The sequence below is a fragment of the Triturus cristatus genome, chromosome 1_2 (assembly GCF_964204655.1).
Source record: "Triturus cristatus chromosome 1_2, aTriCri1.1, whole genome shotgun sequence".
In the NCBI taxonomy this organism is placed as follows: Eukaryota; Metazoa; Chordata; class Amphibia; order Caudata; family Salamandridae; genus Triturus; species Triturus cristatus.
The window spans coordinates 1184715941-1184738674 of NC_140580.1; the positions used below are offsets into that span (position 1 = coordinate 1184715941).

General features: G+C 48.3%; 1 protein-coding gene across 10 annotated transcripts in view; it reads right to left on the reverse strand.

The window, feature by feature from the left end:
• The window catches only part of GOLGA2 (golgin A2), a 410097-nt gene that overhangs the window by 34510 nt on the left and 352853 nt on the right, over nucleotides 1–22734 (reverse strand). The gene's annotated exons all lie outside the window — the stretch shown is intronic.

The window sequence follows — 22734 nt, forward strand, 5'->3', positions numbered from 1 at the left end:
ATATATCACCAGTCTGGTGGGAAGGCACAAAGCGTGTGCAAGGATAGCGCAGCATTCAAATTGTACAGGTGAGTGAACAAGGGGTCAAGTAAGAGCTAAGTCTGGATGGAACGTGTTCAGTTTCTAGACTCATACAAACATTACAAAATGACGACGATCCTACCATAGTAAGATAAAGGCTGCACACACCCAGGATGCAGAGACGAAAGAAAAAGATGTTTGAACAAGGCTGCTTCAGCATTCGCAAACACATGGGTGAATGTAGCAGCCTTGAAAATAACATTCAAGACGATGTGATGGTGCAAACCTACAGCAGCAGCTGCAGCGTGGACTACAGGCACCTCAAGGTGGAGATGGTTTGTCACCGAGTATCATTTCAGGGCGCAACAGAGCACGGGGTAGATGCCTTCAAACTCCACTTTCCTTCAGAAGAGTCAACATGTAAGAAAGAACGTGTCTGCCGAGCGGATGCCTTGCAGAGCATTTCAGACCGACGTTGAAGATGGAAACATTTAAATAACCAGGTCTTCGCACGATTTACTTATCCCTGTGAAAATGTTTTAACAGCTCATGAGGAAATATTGGAAGTTGCCTAACGAACAAGTTACTTACCTTCGGTAACGATATATCTATAAGAGACATTAGTTTGTGATAGACTCCTTACCTTATAATTACCCCCAGGCGTCAGACTGGATCCGGAAAGTTTTTGGCAGCAGTACCCCTGCGCGTTGGTAGGCATCATCGTGTGGCTCCGCGTACGTTGGTGGCGTCGTAGTTGCTGAGATGACGTCGCAGGAGCTACTTAGACGCGCCCACGCATGCTGAAGTCAGTTCTATACACTACTTTCCGTGCCAGGAATGCAGAGCCATGCGAGATAATGACCACTGGTGCATTGAAACTAGGGCCCTTAAAGGGATGACCTTAACCCTAGAAATCAGTTAGAAGAATGGGGAGGATGGGTGGGGCGGTAAGGAATCCATCACTACCCAATGTCTCTTACAGATATATCGTTATCAAAGGCAAGTCATTTGTTCATCTGAAAGAGAAACGTTAGTGATAGATTCCTTACCTTAGAATAGATACCCCAGCAATACTAACCCCGGTGGTGGGTCTGCGAACTAAGATCACACCAGAAAGTCACAGAGAACAGAACGGCGAAAGAAGCCGTCTCTCCGGGCTTGGCTGTCCAGGCAGTAATGCTTTGTAAAAGTGTACAGCGAGGCCCACGTGGCTGCCTGACAGATGTCTTCAAGGGGGACATCACGTCCCAAAGCAGTAGTGGCTGCTGTCGCCCTGGTAGAATAGGCATGCAACCCCAAGGAGGTTCCTTTTTAGCCAGAGAATAACAGGCATTGATACACAAGATGACCCAGCGGGAGATAGTCCTCTTATGTACAGTCCGGCCTTTCTTGGCGCCTACGTAGCCAAGTAAGAGCTGGTCATCCACCCGGAACTGTTGTGTGCGATTCAGGTAAAAGGAGAGTGCACGATTTGGGTCCAGACGGTGGAGCCTCTCTTGCTCTCTGGAAGGGTGCGGAGGCGGAAAGAAAGTGGGCAAGGTTATAGTTTGCCCTATGTGGAAGGGAGTAACGACCTTTGGCAACAAGGAAGGAGGAGTGCGGAGCACAACCTTGTCCGGATGAACCGACAGAAAAGGAGGTTTACAGGAAAGAGCCTGGAGCTCACTCGCGCGCCTAGCGGAGGTGATGGCAACCAGGAAAGCAGTCTTCAAAGTTAGTAAACGAAGAGGACAGTTGAGAAGCGGCTCAAAAGGAGCACACATCAAATAAGTAAGAACCAGATTCAAGTACCACTGTGGCATCACAAACGGGATAGGAGGGAAAAGGTGAGTAATGCCTTTGAGAAATCAATTTACGACAGGGGACTTGAGAAGAGAGGGTTGATCAGGAAGCCTGAGAAAGGCCGAAAGTGCAGAAAGGTAGCCCTTAATAGTGCCCAGAGCAGAGCCCTGCCAGGCTAAATAAAGAAGGAACAAAAGGACTTCTGAAAGAGGGGCAGAAAGGAGGTCCACAGCCTTTGCTGTGCACCATGCCACAAATTTGTTCCACCTGCAGGCGTATACCGATTTAGTGGAGGGACGCCTGGCTGCCAGAATGATATCACAGACTTCAGGAGGCAAGTCAAATGGAATCAACTGTCGCCGCCGCTCAACCTCCACGCATGGAGTTGGAGGCTGGACAAGTTCGGGTGGAGGACCGTCCCCTGCTGCTGCGACAGAAGATCCTCCCGAAGAGGCAGTCGGATCGGGGGATCCACGCTCATACGGAGTAGCTCGGGATACCAAACTCTTCGAGCCCAGTCTGGGGCCACAATAATGACTTGGGCCCGGTTGTGTCTGATCTTCTTCAGCACTCTGGGCAGAAGTGGTATACGCAGAAAAGCGTACAATAGACCGCAACTCCACTTGAGATGAAAAGCATCGCCAAGCGTGTGCCGCCTTGGAAATTCCAATGCGCAGAACTGCGGATATTGCGCGTTCTCTTCAGTGGCGAATAGATCTAACCAAGGCTCTCCCCACTGTTGAAAGAGACCTTGCGCCACCTCCGAGTGAAGGCACCATTCGTGATCCATCATGCACCAGCGGCTGAGTTCGTCCGCCCTGGCTTTCAAAGAACCTGCCAAGTGTTGAAACACCAAGGAAATGCCTTGATGTTCCAGCCATGTCCAGAGAAGCAGAGCCTCCTGACATAGGGTCCACAACCCCACCCCGCTTGTTGCAGTACTACATGGCGGTAGTGTTGTCTGAACACCTGCACTACTCTCCCCTTGACAGAGGGAAGGAATGCCTTCAGTGCAAGTAGGATCGCCTGGAGCTCCAGAAGGTTGATATGGAGCCTGGACTCCGCCAGAGACCAGAGGCCTCTGATCTCCCCCTCTCCCATATGGCTGCCCCATCCCAGGAGGGATGCATCCGTCACCACCGTGTGCTCTGGTTGGGGAAGGGAGAGTGATCTGCCGCTGACCCAATGCTGGTTCGTCAGCCACCACTGCAACTGCTGTGCAGTGCCCTCCGAGATCTGGACGTATTCGGACAGGTCCCCTTGATGCGGCGCCCACTGGAACGTCAGGTCCTACTGCAGAGCCCGAATATGTCACCTGGCATGATTGGTCAGCAGGATGCAGGAGGCCCAGCAGCCTCAAGGTCATCCTGACCGAAATCCAGGACAAGGGCCAAAAGATCAGAATCATAACCCGAATGTCCTGGACTCGCTGTTCGGGAGGATAAAACCAAAACTGCACCGTGTCCAGAACCGCTCCGATAAAGAGGAGGTTCTGAGAGGGAATCAGGTGCGACTTCGACACATTGATGGAGAACCCCAGAAAGTGCAGGAGGTCGGCCGTCTTCTGGAGGTGGGAGACGACTGCCTGGGGCGAGCCCGCCTTCAACAGCAGTCATCGATATAGGGGAAGAGTGAAACCCCTGATCTGCGCAGATGAGCTGCGACCACCGCCATCACTTTTGTGAACACCCAAACGGCGCTGGTAAGGCCAAACGGGAACGCCGGCGGGCCGGCAGGACGGGGATATGAAAATAAGCATCCTGCAAGTCCAATGCTACCATCCGGTCTTGTGAGTCTAGGGCGGACGAGACCTGAGCAAGTGGGAGCATCTTGAACTTCTCCTTCCGGAGGAAGCGATTGACGTTCCAAAGGTCTACGATAGGACGCAGGCCCTTGTCCTTCTTTGGAACCAAGAAGTAGTGGGAATAACAACCAAGACCTTCTGGCGTCGGAACGCGCTCGATGGACCCCTTGGCCAAGAGGGCCGCAACTTCCTGCAGGAGAAGTATCAAGTGATCCCCAGACATAAGGTGGTACTGAGGTGGCATGGCTGGAGGGGTAGTCTTGAAGGGGAGGGAGTAGCCCCTTCGGACTACCTGTAAAACCCACCTGTCCAAAGTGATGGTGCGCCAGTGTGGGACGTGATGGCGAATCCTGCCACCCACTGACGTTTGGTGGGCCTGAAACACCGGACTAGGAAGGTTTGGAGGTAGTGGTGGCAGGGGTAGTGGTGGCAGGGGTGGTGGTGGACTGACCCGCCCGCTGGCCCCATGACCCACCTCGGTGGGCCTCACGTCTGCGGCTGCGCGGAGACTGTTGCTGCGCAGGCCTGTGGCTCGTAAACTAACGTGCTGGACCACCCCTTCCTTGGCCACGAAAGGAGCGAAAAGCAGAAGTCGAAGAAGTGCGCGTGGCCCAAAGGCCCAAGGACTTGGCCGTAGCCCGCGAGTCCTTAAAACGCTCCAACGTGCTATCTGCCTTATCGACAAAAAGGCGAGTGCCATCAAAGGGCATGTCCATCAGAGTGTTCTGGACATCCCCTGAAAAGCCAGTCGTCCTCAGCCAGGCGTGATGGCGTAGCGCCACTGTTGTGGAAATCGCTCTGCCCAGCGAGTCGGCGCTGTCAAGGCCACAACAAATCGTGAACTTTGCTGCGTCTCTCCCTTCTGCAATAGCTTGACAAAGCACCGTCCGGGCCTCCTCCAGACACTGAGGCAGCACCTGCGCCACCGTATCCCACACAGAGTGGGAATAACGGCCCAAGAGGCATGCGGTGTTCACAGACCGCAGCCCTGAACTGGCGGGAGAGAATATCTTCTTCCCAAAGTTCTCCAGTTTCTTGGATTCCCTGTCCAGAGGCGCGGAAGGGAATGTGCTGGGGGACGCAGAGGCTTGGACAACCAAGCTCTCAGGGGTAGGGTGTTGGGAGAGGAAAATGGGGTCGCCCGGGGCCGGGCAATGGCGTCGGGCCACGTTCCTATCCACAGGAGCCCGTGTTGTGCCTGGACCAGGTGCCCAAAAGAACGTCCGAAAGTGCGTCATTGAAAGGCAGCAGCGGCTCCGCAGAGGAAGACGCTGGTCGAAGCACTTCTGTCAGGAGGTTAGTCCTGACAGCCACTAGGGAGCTTGAGGTGGAGAGACTTGGCCGCCCTACACAACACCTCTGAATAAGTACCACCCTCCTCCGTAGCCATGGTAGAAGGAGACAGTGCGCTAGGTTCTGGAGAAAAATACAGTCCACCTGCGTCCTCCAAATCCTCTTCCCAGTCCGGCTCTAACTCGCATTGAGCTGCGAAAGGGCCCTCTGACTCCTCCCAGTCCTCCCCGTCCTCCGTAACCTGCTTAGAAGGTGGGAAAGGAGGTGGGTGGAGAAAGGGATAGAAATTCCCCATCGGCGTCGATCGACACCCTTCCGGCACTGTGACCACGTTAGGAAGGAAGCCGGGTACAGCCATGGCTGGCCAGCCGGCGCTGGTGGTGCCGATGCCGGTGGAGGTCGTATGAGGCCAACCGGCATCAGCTGTGATCCAGGCATGGATCCACGGGGGTCTCACGGCGCCGAGGCCGTCACTGTCGACTACGTCGGGGTCGGAGCCGGCGACGAAGGAAGGCGAGGACCCCCGGTCGGGCCCTCTGGGCCAGAAGGTGCACCGGTGGGGCCCGACGGGCCAAATAGGCGGGCCGTAGCAAACAGGAGTTCGTGCAGCTGGGCTGGAGTCGCCGACGGACCCGGGAAAGGCAGGTAGGCTGTCGGCAGCTGACTAGGCTCCTCCGGAGCCGCGGCGGTTGCACCACCCGCACCCTCATCCGTGTCACGGGACAGGCTAGGGGAAGGCGAAGAGCGACGCCACTGCTTCGACTTCTTGAGCTTCATCTTACCTGACCCAGAGTGCGAAGACTTTGTCGAATGATGGTGGCGGTTCTGCGACCGGTCCCTCGACCTCCCACGGGACCTTGAACAGCACGGAGCCGACTCCCGGGGCTCAAGCAACTTTCGGGACCGCTTCCGCAAAGTTTTCAGAGCCATGGCCCGGCAGTCATGGCACGACGAGGGGTCGTGGTCGCGCCCCAGGCAGTAGAGACACTCGCGGTGCGGGTCCGTCACCGACATCATGCGGGGACAAGCCTCGTAGGACTTAAAACTGGGCATCCCTATACACCAGGACTCAGAGACTCAAAAGAACAGAGACAAAAAGTCTCAAAATCCTCAGTCAAAAATGGACTGGGGGTACCGCTCTCTCCAGATCTGCACTTGCTGGTGCGGAAAAAGAAAGAATTGACGTCAGCGCGCGTGGGCGCGTCCAAGTAGCTCCAGCGACATCTCGGCGACTACAACGCCACGACGAATGCGGAGCTGCACGACGATGCCTACCGACGCGCAGGGGTACTGCTGAGAAAAACTTTCCAGACCCAGACTAGCGCCTGGGGGTAATTCTAAGGTAAGGAATCTATCACTAACATGTCTCTTTCAGATCAGGCTAGCAAGCAGCCAACATTGTAAAACTAGCTTTCCAGCTCATCAATTGAAACTTTCCAGAACTCATGAATTTAAGAGGTTTGTAGCCAACTGTAGGAAGCTGGCTCTGTATATACTATACCAAAGTAAGGTATAGTGTGCACCGAGTACAGGGGAACCCCAAAGGTAGGCAGAGGTAAAAGTAGATAGCACAGTACTCTCTATTTGTGGTAGTGTGGGACAGCAGTAAGGCTTTAGAAGAGGATAGTGGTAAGCTTTTGTTGTACAACCTCAAACAAGAAATGATGCCACACATTCAGATGCAAAAACAACAGTTGATGGACAGAATGCAGAACAATGTCCTACATTCACCCCAGTACAGAGATCTGGGCCTAAATCCATCGTTTTTTTGCTCACCATGTCGTTCCAGTTTCAACCCAGCCATATGCAAATCAGTCTTGACCCTGTGCCTCATGGGAACAGTCCAGCCGGAACTGCCAAGCCAGGTCCTCCCTGGACTGGAAACAAGCATCCAGTGGCATGGAGAGCACGGGACTCATGTCTGAGCATACCCGTCCCACTCGGGGTGACAAATGCAAAAAGAACTGTTGATGGACAGAATGCAGAACAAGGTCATACATTCACCCCAGTACAGAGATCTGGGCCTAAATCCATCGTTTTTTTGCTCACCATGTCGTTCCAGTTTCAACCCAGCCATATGCAAATCAGTCTTGACCCTGTGCCTCATGGGAACAGTCCAGCCGGAACTGCCAAGCCAGGTCCTCCCTGGACTGGAAACAAGCATCCTAGGACCGGTTTCGGGATTTCACCTCTCTTCAGCTAGGATAACTTGATTCCAGTGGCATGGAGAGCACGGGACCCACGTCTGGTCATACCCTAAACTGGGGTGGCATGGTGAGCAAAAGACTGATGGATTTAACCCAGATGTCTTGACTGGGGGTGAATGTTTTGATTTGTTCTGCATTCCGTCCATCAATTGTGTGTCTTGTGCCACACATTCAAAGACTGAACTCATACCAATTTGTATCAAAAATTTGATTTAGTTATTTTATTTCTAGAACCAAGCCAAGCTTGGTGCAGGTAAGTGAAATAATACTATGCAGTGAATTACAGTTGAATGCATGTTCAAATCCAGTTGGTTCATTTACAGGTAAGTCAACAGTTTAAAATTACTTTTCAGTTACTTTACAGATTACTGTGTACGTTACTTCTTGCATTACTTTTTTAGGTTTAAATCTTTATTGATATGTTGTTTAGTTTATGCATCAATATGTCCAAAAAAATTTCACTTTGGGCATATATCACAAAACCAAATCCACACCTTCAGTCACACACCCAATTATTATGGAGTCAAAACCCTGATAATATCCACAGTGCCTTATGAAAACATCAATTTATTGTTTGTAATAAAAACAAATCTTAATTTTACTATTTAAAAATTATTGTGCAATTAATATTCTATACATAAAAACCCAGAAGTTGTGAGCTCAATAGTCCATAATATCCTAACATAAAATTCTAATATTCATAGTGATAACAGTAAAAAATGTTAATCGAAATTAATAATAGTATTTGATCTAAAACACCACGACAGACTAAAAAGCAGAGATATATAGGGGTGAAAAGCGGAAAGGAAAAGAGTGAGAAAATGTATATATATCTATAAAAACAAAGGGCAACCATGACAGTTTCTCAATAGTTTGTGTTCATTGACCAATTGGTTATCAAGATGAACACATTCTTTTATTACAAACAGTGCATTGGTGTTTTCATTTGCTACTGTGGCTATTATCAGGGTTTGGACTCCGTAATAATAGGGTTTGTTGCTGAAGGTGTGGATGTGGTTGCGTGATGTATGCCCAGAGGGAATTGTTTTTTGACATATAGTCTTATTTAAGCCCTGTCCCTTTCTGGCAAGGGGTTTCTCTCTGTACAGTTTTATAGTTTATGCATCAAAACAGTGCCATCAGAAATGAGCCAAGTAGATCATACAAGTACAGCAGGGCACAAAACGAAAACAAAACCTAAACTTCCCCCCTCTTAGTCTCCCCCAAGCAACTTCCCCACCCAACCCCCATCTCGAAACCCCCCTGGGCCCGCTTGGTGAGTCAATAATATAGAATCAGGGCTCCTGAGGTGTGTAGCCTAGTAGAACAGATTAAGCCGTATCTTGAGGAGGCGTAGTGAGACGCGAAAGGCGTAAGTATTTGGGACAGTTAAGCTCCACCATTTCTGAGCTCAACAGGGCAAGGAATGGGTGCCACAAGTCTGCAAAGGAGGCACAATCTCCCTGCAGCGAGAGGGATGCGCGATCTGGGGGGAAATGTAAGCGCATTGGGCAGGCCTAGGACAACATATGCCGGAAAGCGTGTGTAAGAAAGTGGCTCTGTATATACTGTCCCCAAATAGGTACAGTGTGCACAGAGTCCACAGTCCCCAGAGGTTTGGCAGAGGCTGAAGTTAGATGTAACCTTACTCTCTAAAGTGGTAGCTTGGTCGAGCAGTAAGGCAGTATCAGAGGACAGTGTAACGCATTTGCTGTACACACTCAGTCAGCAAATGGTCTCACACACTCAATAACTGAACTCTAGACCAATTGGTTTGTATATAAAAATATATAGTTTTATTTTAGAACCAACAATAGGTATCAAAATACTTTCTCAGAATGAGATGCTTTAGTTAAATACTTTCAATAGGCAATAGACTTTTGAATGCAATAGTTATAGTTGTTGCAATAGGCAACACAATTAAAAAAAAATTATAACATTGAGCTCAATGGGAATTTTTAAGTAAATGCAATTTCAATTATTTTGCGTGTGATTTTCTTACTCAGGGTTGGATCCTGAATTCAGTCCTGGGACAATTCCTGTAAACAGTTAAAGACATTGTTTTTGTTACACAGGCGATTTTTAAGGAATATTTGTAAGTTTAAAAAATCGACACTTTCTGGCAAAAACCAGGCAATGTTATCCTCTGGAGGAAAATCAAGTTATTGGTAAGTACGGTTGTAATTACTTTTCGGGGTCAGTGCTGGGCACCAAGATCCAGCAGGGCGATCTCTCCTGATAACAGGCGAGTAATTTCGTTTTCGTTATTCGGCTGATTTTAGGTGAATCTTTTGAAGTTTCAAACCTCGACACTTAGAAGAATTTCCAAGTGAAACCAGTCAACGTTACCCTATGGAAGAAAAGTGCGTTATCGGCTTTTGGGTAAGTACTCGACTGGTGATGTTAAGGTTCTGGGCATAGACTCAGGGGTCTCCCAGGGTCAGGTAAGTACAGTTGTTACACCCTCAGCGGCACAGGGGCAGCCGGGAGCAAAGGGAGTTAGGTCCAATGTTATCCTATGGCGGGCAGAGGGCCTTTGGTTGGTGGCTGCTGGCAAGCAGGCCACGCGGCTGTGGGAGCTGGGCTTCTGGTTGTGAGAAAGTGCCATCTTTCTTGCATGGTATGCCCCCACTTTTTGATGAATTGCTGAATGTACTTTGACTGAGTGTGCCCTGGACTCCTGCCAATCAGGGGCCCAGGGCCTATGTTCCTTCCCTAAAACCTAAAACCCAAATTGGCAAACCCTGGCCACATGTCAGACCCTGGTAAATGGTACCCAGGGCCTTGTGACCAGGGAAGGCCTCCAAGGGCTGCAGCACTTATTGTGCCACCCTTAGAGGCCCTGTACCCTAACACAAACACACTGCCCTTGCAGGCTGAGTGTCTGGGTACAAGACAAAACAAAGAGTCGACATGGCCCACATCCCTGTGTGCCATACCCACAACCTACACTGCCCTGGCATACATCAGCCAACCCTCTAGCTGGGTGCCCTATGCCAGTGGTGTGGGCACAGGAGCATGAGCCCTGTGCCCCTACAGTACCCAGGTCCATTCCTGGGCATTGTAAGTGCAGTGCTGCCATAGTATATGGTGCTGAGCACTCGTCAAACACGAACTCCACAGCACCATAATGGCAACACTGAAGACTGAGAAGTTTGGTATCAAACTTCTCAACACATTAAACCCGCACTGATGCCAGTGTGGGATTTAATGTACAAATCACTACAGAGGGCAGAGATGCCCCCTGACACCTAACCTACAATCCACGTCTTGTCTGAGAGGCTGCCAAAGCTGCCACACAGCAGACATGTTGCTGGACCCCTGGGTGGAGAGCCCCCGCTCTCCTGGGCCTGCAACAATGTACATCCTGGGCGAGGTGCTAGGTAGGTCTCCTCCCCCAGGATGGGAAGGGGGAAGCTTCAAAGGCATGCCGCCTTTGTGAGCTTCTCCAGGCCACTTGCTGTACCCAGCAACTGGCCCCCACCGGTTCTGACCCCCACTCTGGTGGGAAGACTGGTCTGAAACCCCGAGTAAAGACAGGGGATGTGCCAGCCTCTGTTAGCCCCACCCCTCAGGTGGGGGAGGCAAGGTGAAGCACATCTCCGGGCTCTCGCCATCTTGAAGATGGGAAGCCCTGCCCAATCAGGACTAGGCTACTGCCCCCCTCCCACAGGAGAGTGGCAGGATAGGGGGTGTACTCACCCCAGGGCAGGGACCCATTGGTTCCTGCCCTTTACCTACCTGTAACGCCCCTAAATCTAGTATTTAGGGGCACCCTGAACCTTCCCTCCTCAGATTCCAGATTCCGAAAAAGCAAAGAAGAACAAGAAGAAAGAAGACCTGCCGTGCAGCTGCTAAGAAGAGGAAGACACCAACTGCGTTGGCCCCAGCCCTACCGGCCTGTAGACCCTCGAAGCTGCTCCTGCTAAATCCCGGCACCTCCTGTGGCCAGCAACCTCACAAACCCCGGAGGACCTGGCTACCTTGTGACTGAGCATCTGGGACTCCCAAGAGCAGTGGCTCTGCTCAAAGCAAGTTTCTAACCCCTGGCATCAGCCCGGAACCGCGAACCCTGCACGCGCCTCACCTGGCCTGTGCCGGAGTGGACAAAGACCCCGAGGACGTCCCCCCGGTGACTGTGTCCCCTAATCCGGTACCCAAGGACCCACCTCGACGCTCCTGACGACGCCTGCAGCCTCAGAACCAGGGACCCCCCCCAACCGCGATCAACAGAGGGTAAGATTTCCCGACATCAAAAGGCACCCCTGCGGCCCCCTGTGCCCGACTCCTGGGTACCTACATATCCTCCAACTACCCAACTTACCTCTCGAAGTGGTGGTGGCACCTGAAGAATCTTCGTCCCCGAGCTTGCAGCCTTTGTTCGTCCTTGACCTTTCCCATTGAAATCCATTGAGCGCCCGAAGGCTCAAAAGCACTCTGCACCCAGCCGCCCGAGTGGCCATGGCAGTGCAACCTCTACACCTATCTACTTCCCCATTTACCCTGAGCAAGTGACCAGGAGCCCAGCTCCCACAGCCGTGTGGCCTGCTAGCCAGCAGCCACCAACCAATGCCCCCCTGCCTCCCATAGGCTAACATTGGGCCTAACTCACCCTGCACCCCGCCGCCCCACTGCCGCTGAGGGTGTAAAAACTGTACCAACCTGACCCTGGGAGACCCCTGTGTCTGTGCTCAGAACCTTAACTCTGCCAGTCGAGTACTTACCCAAATGCCGATAACTCACTTTTCTTCCATAGGTTAACATTGACTGGTTTCTTCTGAAATTTCTTCTAAGTGTGGAGTTTCTAAAACTTAAAATACTCACCTGCTATTAGGAGAGATCCCAGTGCTGGATCTTGGTGCCCAGCACTCACCCTGAAAAGTACTCACAACCGTACTTACCACTAACCCAATTTTCTTCCATAGGAAATCATTGACTGTTTTTCTGTGAAATTTCTTTTAAGTGTCGATTTTTGCAAACTACAAATATTCTTTAAAAATTGTACCAACTGTGAAAACGTAATTACTTACCTGTTTAGATAGATGCTCCAGTACTGAGCCTAGGAGCCCAGCACTGGATTACAAAAGTAACGAGAACATACTTTACCCGTAACTTGAACTTTCTTCCATAGGGAACCATTGACTGTTTTTCTATGAAATTTCTTCTAAGTGTCGATTTTACAAACTTATAAAATATTCCTTAAAAATCGCCTGTATAACTTAAACGCAGTTTCTGAACTGCTTACAGGTGGTACACTAGTGCTGGATCTAGGATCCAACACTGACCTAGAAAAAGTAACCATAACCCCACTTACCTGCTAAGTGAATTTCCTTCCGTAGGATAACATTGGTAATTTGATCAGAAAAAGTTTCTAAGTAACAGTGTCAACTTTTAAAATGGCAAAATATTGCTTAAAAATCACAACAGTAACTTAACCGAATTTACTCACTTGTTTCTAAGAACTGTCCCAGGACTGACTCTAGGATCCAGTCCTGGAGTTAGAAAAGTAATCTTGAAAGTAATCAATTGCATATAACTTAAAGTTCCCATTGAGCTCAGTGTATTATTGAGTTTGAAATTGTGTTGCCTATTACAACAAACTGTAACCATTGCATTTAAAAGTCAATTGCATATTGCAAAGTATTTAACTAAAGCATCTCATTCTGAGAAAGTATATTTTGATACCTATTGTTGGTTCTAAAATGAAACAACCATATATTTTTTATATATAAACCATTGGCCTAGAGTTCAGTTATTGAGTTTGTGAGACCATTTGCTGACTGAGTGTGTACAACAAATGCTTTACACTGTCCTCTGATACTGCCTTACTGCTCGACCAAGCTACCACTTCAGAGAGTAAGGTTATATCTAACTTTAACCTCTGCCAAACCTCTGGGGACTGTGTACCTATTTGGGAACAGTGTATACAGAGCCACTTTCTCACACTGGTCACTTGCTTAGGGCATGTGGGGAAGAAAAACAGGACAGAGGTTGCACTCCCTGGGGCACTCGGGCGGCTGGATGCAGGGTGCTTTTGAACCGTTGGACGCTCAATGGATTTCAATGGAGAAGCTCAGTGACGAACAAAGGCTGCAAGCTCGGGAACGAACATTCTTCAGGTGCGACCACCACTTCGAGAGGTAAGTTGGGAAGCTGTAGGTTAGGTAGGCACCCAGGAGCTGGGCACAGGGGGCCACAGGGCGCCGGGGTGTCTTTTCGCGTCGGGAAATCTTACCCTCAGCTGGTCGCGGTTGGAGGGGCCCCTGGTTCTGAGGCTGCAGGCGTCGTCAGGAGCGTCGAGGTGGGACCATGGGTGCTGGATTCTGGGTCACAGTCGCCGAGGAGACGTCCTCGTGGTCTTTGTCCACTCCGGCACAGGCCAGGCTTGGCGTGTGCAGGAGTCGTGGTTCCTGGTTGGCACCAGGGGCTTGTTACTTGCTTTGAGCAGTACCACTGCTCGTGGGAGTCCCAGTCTTTGTAGAGTCACAAGGCAGTCAGGTCCTCCGGGGTTTTTGAGGTTGTTGACCAATAAAGACGCCGGGTTTTAGCAGGAGCAGGTTCGAGGGTCGACAGGCCTGTAGGGCTGTGGCAAATCAATTGGTGTCTTCCTCTTGTTAGCAGCTGCACGGCAGGTCTTCTTTCTTCTTGTTCTACTGGCTTGTTTTGGATTCGGGATCTGAGGAAGGAAGATTCAGGGTGCACCTAAATACTAAATTTAGCGGCGTTACAGGTAGGTAAAGGGCAGGGATCAATGGGTCCCTTCCCTGGGGTGGGTACACCCCCTATCCTGCCACTCTCCTGTTGGAGGGGGGCAGTAGCCTAGTCCTGATTGGGCAGGGCTCCCCATCTTCAAGATGGCGAGAGCCCGGAGATGTGCTTCACCTCGACTCCCCCACCTGAGGGGTGGGGTTGGCAGAGGCTGGCACATCCCCTGTCTTTCCTCCCTTGGGGTTTCCCGCCAGTGTGGGGGTCAGAACCGGTAGGGGCCAGTTACTGAGTACAGCAAGTGGTCTGGAGAAGCTCACAAAGGCGGCATGCCTTTGAAGCTTTCCCTGACTATCCTGGGGGAAGAGACCTAGCACCTCACCCAGGATGTGCATTGTTGCAGGCCCGGGAGAGCGGATGGCTCTCTACCCAGGGGTCCAGCAACATGTCTGCTCTGTGGCAGCCTAGGCAGCCCCTCAGACAGGATGTGGATTGTAGGTTAGGTTCAGGGGGCAACTTTAAGTTGCCCTCTGTCATGCATTGTACATTAAATCCCACACTGGCATCAGTACGGGTTTAATGTGCTGAGAAGTTTAATATCAAACTTCTCAGTCTTCAGTGGAGCCACCATGGTGCTGTGGAGTTCGTGATGACGACCTCCCAGCACCATATTCTCTTAATGGCAACACTGCACTTACAGTGCCCAGGAATGGACCTGGGTACTTTAGGGGCACAGGGCTCATGCACCTGTACCTACACCACTGGCATAGGGCACCCAGCTAGAGGGGTGACTGAGGTATGCCAGGGCAGTGTGTGTTGTGGGCATGGCACACAGGCATGTGTGCCATGTCGACTTTGTTTTGTTCTGCACCAAGCCACTCAGCCTGCAAAGGTAGTGTGTGTGTGTGTGTCAGGGTACAGGGCCTCTAAGGCTGGCACAATAAGTGCTGCAGCTCTTAGGGGCCTTCTCTAGTCACAGGGCCCTGGGTACCTAGGGTACCATTTACCAGGGGCTGACATGTGGCCAGAGATGCCAATTGGGTTTAGGCTTCAATGCAGTTTTAGGGAAAGAACATAGGCCCTGGTTACCTGATTGGCAGGAGCCCAGGGCACACTCAGTCAAAGTACATCAGCAATTGAGCAAAAAGTGGGGGCATACCATGCAAGAAAGATGGCACTTTCTCACAGCGTATCTAAAAGTATTTGTATATTGTCTAAGATCTGTTCCCAGTATGAGGCAAGCAGGGGGCAATCCCATGTGCCTTAGGATCAGCAGTTTCACCAGCAGTCTGATTTGCGGGAGGGGTTACTTCTGTGTAGTCTAGGAGGTGTGAGATATCAATATGTAGAGATTTGGGTCGTTGTTTCTATGCTAGAGACGTTTTGTGCTGCGTGGCGTTCTCGATAGAAGATGTCGCCCCATTCCTTTTGCGATAGTGTGCTTCTCAGTTCCGCCTCCCAGTGCCCGAGTCCTGCGGGTTTCACCACCTGTTCTGGAGGGCGTAGGAGGTGGTAGAGCTCCGTAATAAGGTGCCTGCTCGTGGATTTGCAGTTTAACCACTTTTCGTACGGGGTAAGGGGTCTTTGAGCCGCTGGGTGTATCGAGGGGTCATGACCCAGTGGAATTACTGCTGAAAGTGGTAGCGCAAAAGCTGAGCAAAGATCTTCGAAAGTAAGAGGGCCTTCCATGTGAAAGAGATGACCAATCGATCTGCACCTACTTTTGTCCCAGAGTTTGGGGAGCGTACGGAAGAGGTACAGTATTTTCAGGAGCAAGCCACACAGCCACCAGAGGCCGAATGGCCGCCAACGGCGTAGGTCTCCTTGAGTTTGGGAAAGGAGGTGGTTATAATTTGAGGTGACAGTGGCTTGGGTTGATGTCGCTAATATTATGCCAAGATATGGGATCGATTCCGTCTCCCATTGAATCAGGCATAACTGTCTAAGGGCCTCCTTGGTGGAGGGTTGGAGGGAAATCCGAAGGACTTGTGACTTGGAAACGTTGACCTGGAAGTCTGAGGCTTCTGCGAAGCTCCCGAGCTCGGCAAAAACACTGGGATGGAGGTCCAGGGTTCATCCAGCGTAGCGACAACATCATCCGCATAAAGGCTTATTGTGTGGTGTCCCCCCGCCGAACCGTACCCTCGAGATCAGTGGGTTCTCCTGCCCTCTCTGGGCAATGGGCTCCATATACAGAGCGTAGAGCGGGCACCCCTGTCACATGCCGCGAGCAATCGGGAAGGAATCTAGGAACATTGAAAGTCTTGAGTAGCCAGATAAGGAAGACAGGCAGTCAAGTGTGTCTAGTAGAAAGTGGGCACTGGTGTATGGGAAGCCAGGGTCCTCACAAGTATCCACAATCAGCTAGAAGGGAGGGTGGGCCCAGCAGGAGGAGAGAAAACATCTGCACTGGATAAACAATATGTGGCTCTGTTGCTTGAGGATTCAAAACCAGAGCCAGCGGCTCTACCCTTGAAAAGGTTTTTTCTATACAGCATAAATGACAGCAATCTTCATGAAGTCACAGCAGCCTGACTTGTCCCTGCACTGCTCCAGTATTAAATTAAGGCAACGGGTCACACCCCAATGAGAAGCTTCTAATAGGTGTGAGGCTGAGGCTGCAAGAGGAACCCTACAGCATGCAGACTCGCCCATTCCACAAGGTCTGCGGATGATCTGAACACCATCTTCCTGAAGGGGAACAAAAACACTGTAAACTTAGCCACAGAGCCACCTCCGACGAAGGGGGCTGAGTTATTGCCCTCTTCTTGGAGTCCTGGAACACTGAGTTTACTGTGCAAGTCCTTTGTATGGGTGTTGTCTAATACCACTGGTGCACCAGGGCCAAGATATTCGAGCACTCCAAATTGGGCACCAAGATACTCCCCTTAAACAGTTGATTTCATGACAGGACCGGAGGCTAGCATTATGCATCACGTTTTATTGCCAAGCTCCTTAAGTATTACATCACAAACAATAAAATTCCAGAACAAAGAATGATATATATATATATACTCCATCACAAGAGCCATCTTTCACTTTTCATTGCTGCTCCTTGGCAGATAAGTACTTCTTTATTTATCTTTAGTTTAATACTGTATTGCAGTGTTGTATGCACATATTATAATGATTTTATTATGAAATGTCGTTAGTTTAGATTTAGTTTGTGTAGTATAGAAAATTTAATTTTTAATGGTTTAGCTATTTAGTTAAAAGACCCAATTTATGGGTCATTTAGAGGTAGGGAATGGTGGGCGAAAATTTAGGAGGTTATTATTCTTTGACAGGCTTGTGAAGTTGTAGGAAGAAATGTATGTAAAATTAAGAAGGCATTTATCGTTGCGGTGCGAGCGTTGTTTAAGTTTGAGTCGCTCGCTGCAGGGCGCGCATAAGCGCGAGGGAATGAAGTGGATGAAATTCCATAGCACGAGGTTGTGATGTGCCGCATCGCGTCATTAAGCACGTTGCGCGGTGAAGCTTGGGGGTCACTTTAAAGAACTGTTTAACATCACAGTTGTGCCTGGTGGTGCTCCTTATCGCGTCACTACGCACGTTGCGTGGTGACGCTTGGAGGCCATTTTAACAATTGTTTGGTTAAGCAGAAATAATTATCGTAGCGCTGCCGGCAATTTTGACAATCAGCTGTTCTTCGTTAGTCAACTGATTCGGAGCATGACGAGTAACATTTATAAATACTAAATATTAAAGAAAGGAAATTTGAGGTATTAGAAGGGTTAGTAGAAGGAAGTTTAAGTAGATTTTTATTTATAGTGTTTAGGAAGTTCGAATTTTATTTAAAGATAAAACATTTTTTTTTAAAAAAGAAGTAGAAATTATATTTTTAGTAAGTTGAATTTTCAAAGAGAATTTAGTGTTTGAGATGGAGAACTCTGAGTGCGCACAGTCTTCTCAGACTGCGGATGCAAATTTGAGGAAGGTTGTTCAAGAGGAGACGAGATCCTCAATGAAAGGTTTTGGAAAGCGTGCTCAAAAAGAAGAAAAGAGCAGTGGATTGCTCAGAAGATGAATATTGGTCAATGGAGGAAGGGGAGGGAGGAGATGAGAAAAGATATGGAAAAAGGACTAGAAAAGAATATTGAGGTAGGAATAAGATTTTTGAACAGAAATAAAGGTGAGCCTAGCGCCACAAATGAGGAGGGTGTCTGGCGCGGCACAAAAGAGGGTGTCCAAAGCAGGACAACTGATGGAGATAGTCAAGAGGAAGAGCTCCTAAAATCAGGAGTTTGTAGAGGAGGCAGATGAGTTTATGCTAGGCGATTATATGAATGATGAATGGGATCTAGATTTTGACATAGTGGAAAAAGAAAGGAAGGAGAAAGGAATAGTTAAGGATCCTCAGGGTGAAGATATGTTTAGCCCTGAGTCGATAGGTCACGCAAAAAGCTCAGACTGGTGGCCGCTGTTACATGTTGTGAGCTTTCTAAAACTCTGGATTAAAAGGCCTCTTGAGAAAGAAGCAAGAGCAGTTATGAGGGCAGAGTGTTCGTGTCCGGTAGTGGACGGGAAAGCATGCATGACCCCGGATCTAGATCCGGATCTGATAAGTTATCTCTTCAAAACGGGGAGAGATCCAAGGAAGAGTTTAGAACGGGCGCTTAAGCAGTGCCAGGACCGGTCTTTGCATGTCTTAGGACCTTTGGCTCGTATTTTAGACATGGCAGAAGAAGCGAAAATGAAGAGCGTAGAGATTGATAATGAGCTCTTAAGAGGTTGGGCTCAAAGAGCCATTTGTTTTTTGGGAAATGTGAATTCAGCATTTTCTGCTGAAAGAAGGAAAGCAATCCTGATCAAAATAAGCCCAAAGTTTGGTGATTTTGCGAAAGAGGACTCCACAGAAGATACAAGGGGGTATCTATTTGGTGATGGCTTGGTGAAGGGAGTTAGTAAATATGTAACAACCTTCACTAGTTTGGACAAGGCGCAATCTTCTCTTAGAAGGGTTTTTTTTCGAGAGAAGTTTTTGACAGGGCTGGGGCAAGAGCCAGTTTCCCTGAACGAAACTTCAGTAGGGCTCGGATTTCAGTCAGCGACTAGTTTCTACCCTCAGAGAGGAAGAGGTGGCAGAGTGCGTCAAGGAACAGGGCGTGCGCAGTTCAATCAAGGATCACAAAGTAGGTACGAGGATCATTACTGGTTCTATCCCCTGCGAGGTAGGGGGAAGGTTACAATGGTTTTTAAAAACTGGGAGTTAATTACAAGAGACAATTGGGTTATTCAGACTGTAAAAGGTTATGTAATAGAGTTCGAGGAGGAGCCTTTTCAGTTGGAGGAACCAAAACAGTTAGTTTTTCAGAGGGATCTGCAAGTAGTTGTTGGAGAGGAGGTGAAGGAGATGTTGAGAAAAGGGGGCAATTCAAAAAGTTTTGGATAAGGATCGTGGATTTGTAAGCACTGTTTTTTTGGTGTAAAAGAAAGAAAAGGGATGGAGGCCGGTGATAAATTTGAGAGGTTTCAATCAGTATGTGGTGTACAGACATTTCAAGATGGAGGGGATCCATCTGTTAAGGGACATTCTTCAAGAAGACGACTGGTTGGTGAAATTGGATCTGAAAGATGCGTATTTCACGATTCTGGTTGCAAGGGAGAGTTGGAAGTATCTGCAATTCAGATGGATGGGGGAACTTTTCCAGTTTTGTGCTCTCCCATTGTGTCTAGCGTCGGCACCTTGGTGTTTTACAAAGGTGTTGAGGCCTGTAGCCAAATTATTGAGAGAGAGAGGTGTGCGTTTAATAATGTACTTAGACGTCTTTTTAATTCTGTTTTGAGGAAACAATTGGATCTTACTATGAGACTCTTGGAGGACTTGGGTTTCATTGTGAACAAGGAAAAATCAGTTTTTGAACCAAGTCAGTGTTTGGAGTTTTTAGGATTTGTGGTAGACACGGTAAAAAAGACATTAAGTCTGCCAGAGAAGAAGGTGGCGAAGATAAAGTCAGAAGTGAAGGGAGTATTGAGGAAAGAGAGAGTGGCTCTAAGGAGTTTAGCAAGAGTGATTGGACTGTTTTCTTCTTCAATTCAGGCGGTTTTTCCAGGTCCGCTTCATTACAGGGCCTTGCAGAGATTGAAGGCGGATTCCCTGAGGAAAGGTTTGTGGTATGGGGATCTTGTAGTTTTATCGTCAGAGGCACAAAAGGAGTTGCTTTGGTGGTTAGGAAATCTGGAGGCCTGGAATAGAAGAGCAATTTTTGGGATTTGTCCAGATTTTGTATTAGAAACAGATGCAAGTCTTTTTGGTTGGGGAGCATGTTTAGAGGTTCAGGAGACAGGAGGAAAGTGGTCTTTGGAGGAGAAGTCAGATCATATCAATGGATTGGAGATGAGAGCAGGTTTTTATGCTTTGCAGAGTTTTGGAAATAAATTAGGGAATTTAAATGTGTTAGAGATGGACAATCTTTCGGCAGTCCGTTATATAAACAAGTTGGGTGGCAGCAGATCGAAGAATCTGACTCATTTGGCAGAAAAGATTTGGAATTATTGTTTGGAGCAGAAAATAGGTTTGAAGGCAGAGTATTTTCCAGGTATGGAGAACATAGTGGCGGATTGGAATTCCAGATATCTGAGGGATTACAGCAATTGGAAGCTGAATGTAGACTATTTCAGGGGAATTTGTCAGATATGGGGTCCATTGGAAGTGGATTTGTTTGCGTCAAAGCGGACATATCAACTGGTAAGGTACTACAGTTGGAGACCGGATCCGTTAGCAGAGGAAGTGGATGCGTTTCAACAGGATTGGAGCAAAGTGAAGGATGCTTTCCCCCCTTTGCGATGATTCAGAGAGTTTTGTTAATGGTAAGGAGACAGGGATGTCAATTGAATATTGTGACACCTTTTTGGGCAGGACAGGCGTGGAGGCCAGGCTTGTTGGAAATGGCTATAGAGGAGTCTTTTGATTCCGGAAATGGAGGATGTTCTTTTAGGGGCAGAAGGAGGTTTTCATGGTCCTGGAAGGGGCGTTGAGGCTTCTTGCTTGGAAGATTTCAGGAGAGGCACGCAGATCAGAGGCCTTTCGGAACAGGCTCAGGAGTTACTCAGTGAATCTTGGGTTCCAGGAACAGGTATGTTGGAGCATAGAAGAAGTGGGTTTGTTGGTGCATGAAACGGGGTTTGGATCCCGTGGAGACATCTTCCATAGATTTGGTAAATTTTTTATCTTCTTTGTATGAAAGTGGTTTAAGTTATAGGACAATTAATTCTTATAGGTCTGCAGTTTCTGCAGGTCATGGTTTAGTAGGTGGTTGTTCTATAGGTAGAGAACTGTTGGTTTGTAGAGTAATGAAGGGAATAGGTTTGCGGAGGCCGCCTAAACCTAGGTAGAATTGTTAATGGGATGTAAATAAGCTTCTTCAAATGTTTGAAGGTTGGCCAATGAATAGATGTTTGGATATTAAAAAGCTATCTGGTAAGTTGGCAACTTTGTTGGGTCTCATTTCTTTTAGGAGAGTATCAGATGTTCGAGCTTTAGAAATTTGTAATAGATGTTATACTCCAGCCGGTGTGTTATTTAGGATCTATAAAAGAACAACATGCATGTCTACTTCTATCTTGTATCCTAAGTTTGAAGATCATCCTACATTGTGTGTAGTTGAATGAGTATGAAAGCAGGATGAGTGAGTTCAGGAGGCATGGTGACGATCAGCTTTTGGTTTCTTATGTGAAACCATATAGACCGGTTACATCGGCAACCATTGCGAGATGGGTAAGAGGTTGTATGTTGGAAGCAGGTGTGGATATGAAGGTTTTTGGGGCACATTCGGTAAAGGGGGCAATGGCAAGTAAGGCTTTCATGTCAGGAGGACGTTTAGAGGAGATTTTGCATGCAGCAGATTGGTCCAATGCTGATGTTTTTGCACGTTTGTATTTGAAACCGTTAGGTCATGTTTCATCTGTGGTTGTTGCACAGCTTTGAACATGCATAATGCTAGCCTCCGGTCCTGTCATGAAATGTAGATTTTCCAAGTTTGTGTAGAGAGAATCTGGATTTCATTAATGACAAGGAGGCTAACAGTATCCCTCCCACACTCCGAGGTATGTGTTTGGAGGGGGAGTGGATACAATTGAATTGAAGTGTTGTTTGGATTGTAAAGAATTAAGGAAAAGAAAACATTAATTGTTATTGTTGTTTCAGATAACCAGTAATGTCGGGAGAGAGGTTTTTGTGGATTATTCAGAGAAAGCGAAGTTAAAGTGTTATGGGTCCAGAGCAGCATAAAAGAGGAAGATGGCTGCTGTGATGGAGTTCATATATATATATTGGACATTCTTTGTTCAGGAATTTTATTGTTTGTGATGTAATACTTTGAAGTGCTGCAAGGAGCCTGGCAATAAAAGTTGATGCATAATGCTAGCCTACGTGTCCTTAATGAAATCCAGATTCTCGCTACACCTAACTTGGAGAATCTACATTCTCTCGTGCTAACGAGGATGAGCAGTGAAGACTTGCTCCAGGGGCAGGAGAGAGAATAGAGAACATGCATTAACATCAAAGGCCAGTCAGTACTTTACATTAGAAAAAGAAAGACTATTATTAAAAGGTAAGTAAATAGTGCACTCGAGACTATGAGTAGCAAACTAAACCAGGGTCATATTACAAACCTGAACACCTTCGTAGCTCCCTTCCGGCTTGGCCCCAGATGTTTAGTTAGCATACAGCTCAATGGCTAGTGTTCTTGTACATGGGATGCTTTGGATCTAATCGGATCTTTTTGGAGACTTTTGGGGTTTCTCTTGCAAAATGGAGGTGGGTTAAGGGGGACATAAGCCAGGATACATGTACCTAATCTCTACTTCAAAGTACTCATTTTCGTGTCTAAACATACTCTTTAGTTAAAGAGGCATCATAAAAATAATCTAGGAAGTAGCCCAAAAACTGACCACTCAAATAACATGATTGCTTGCCTGAAA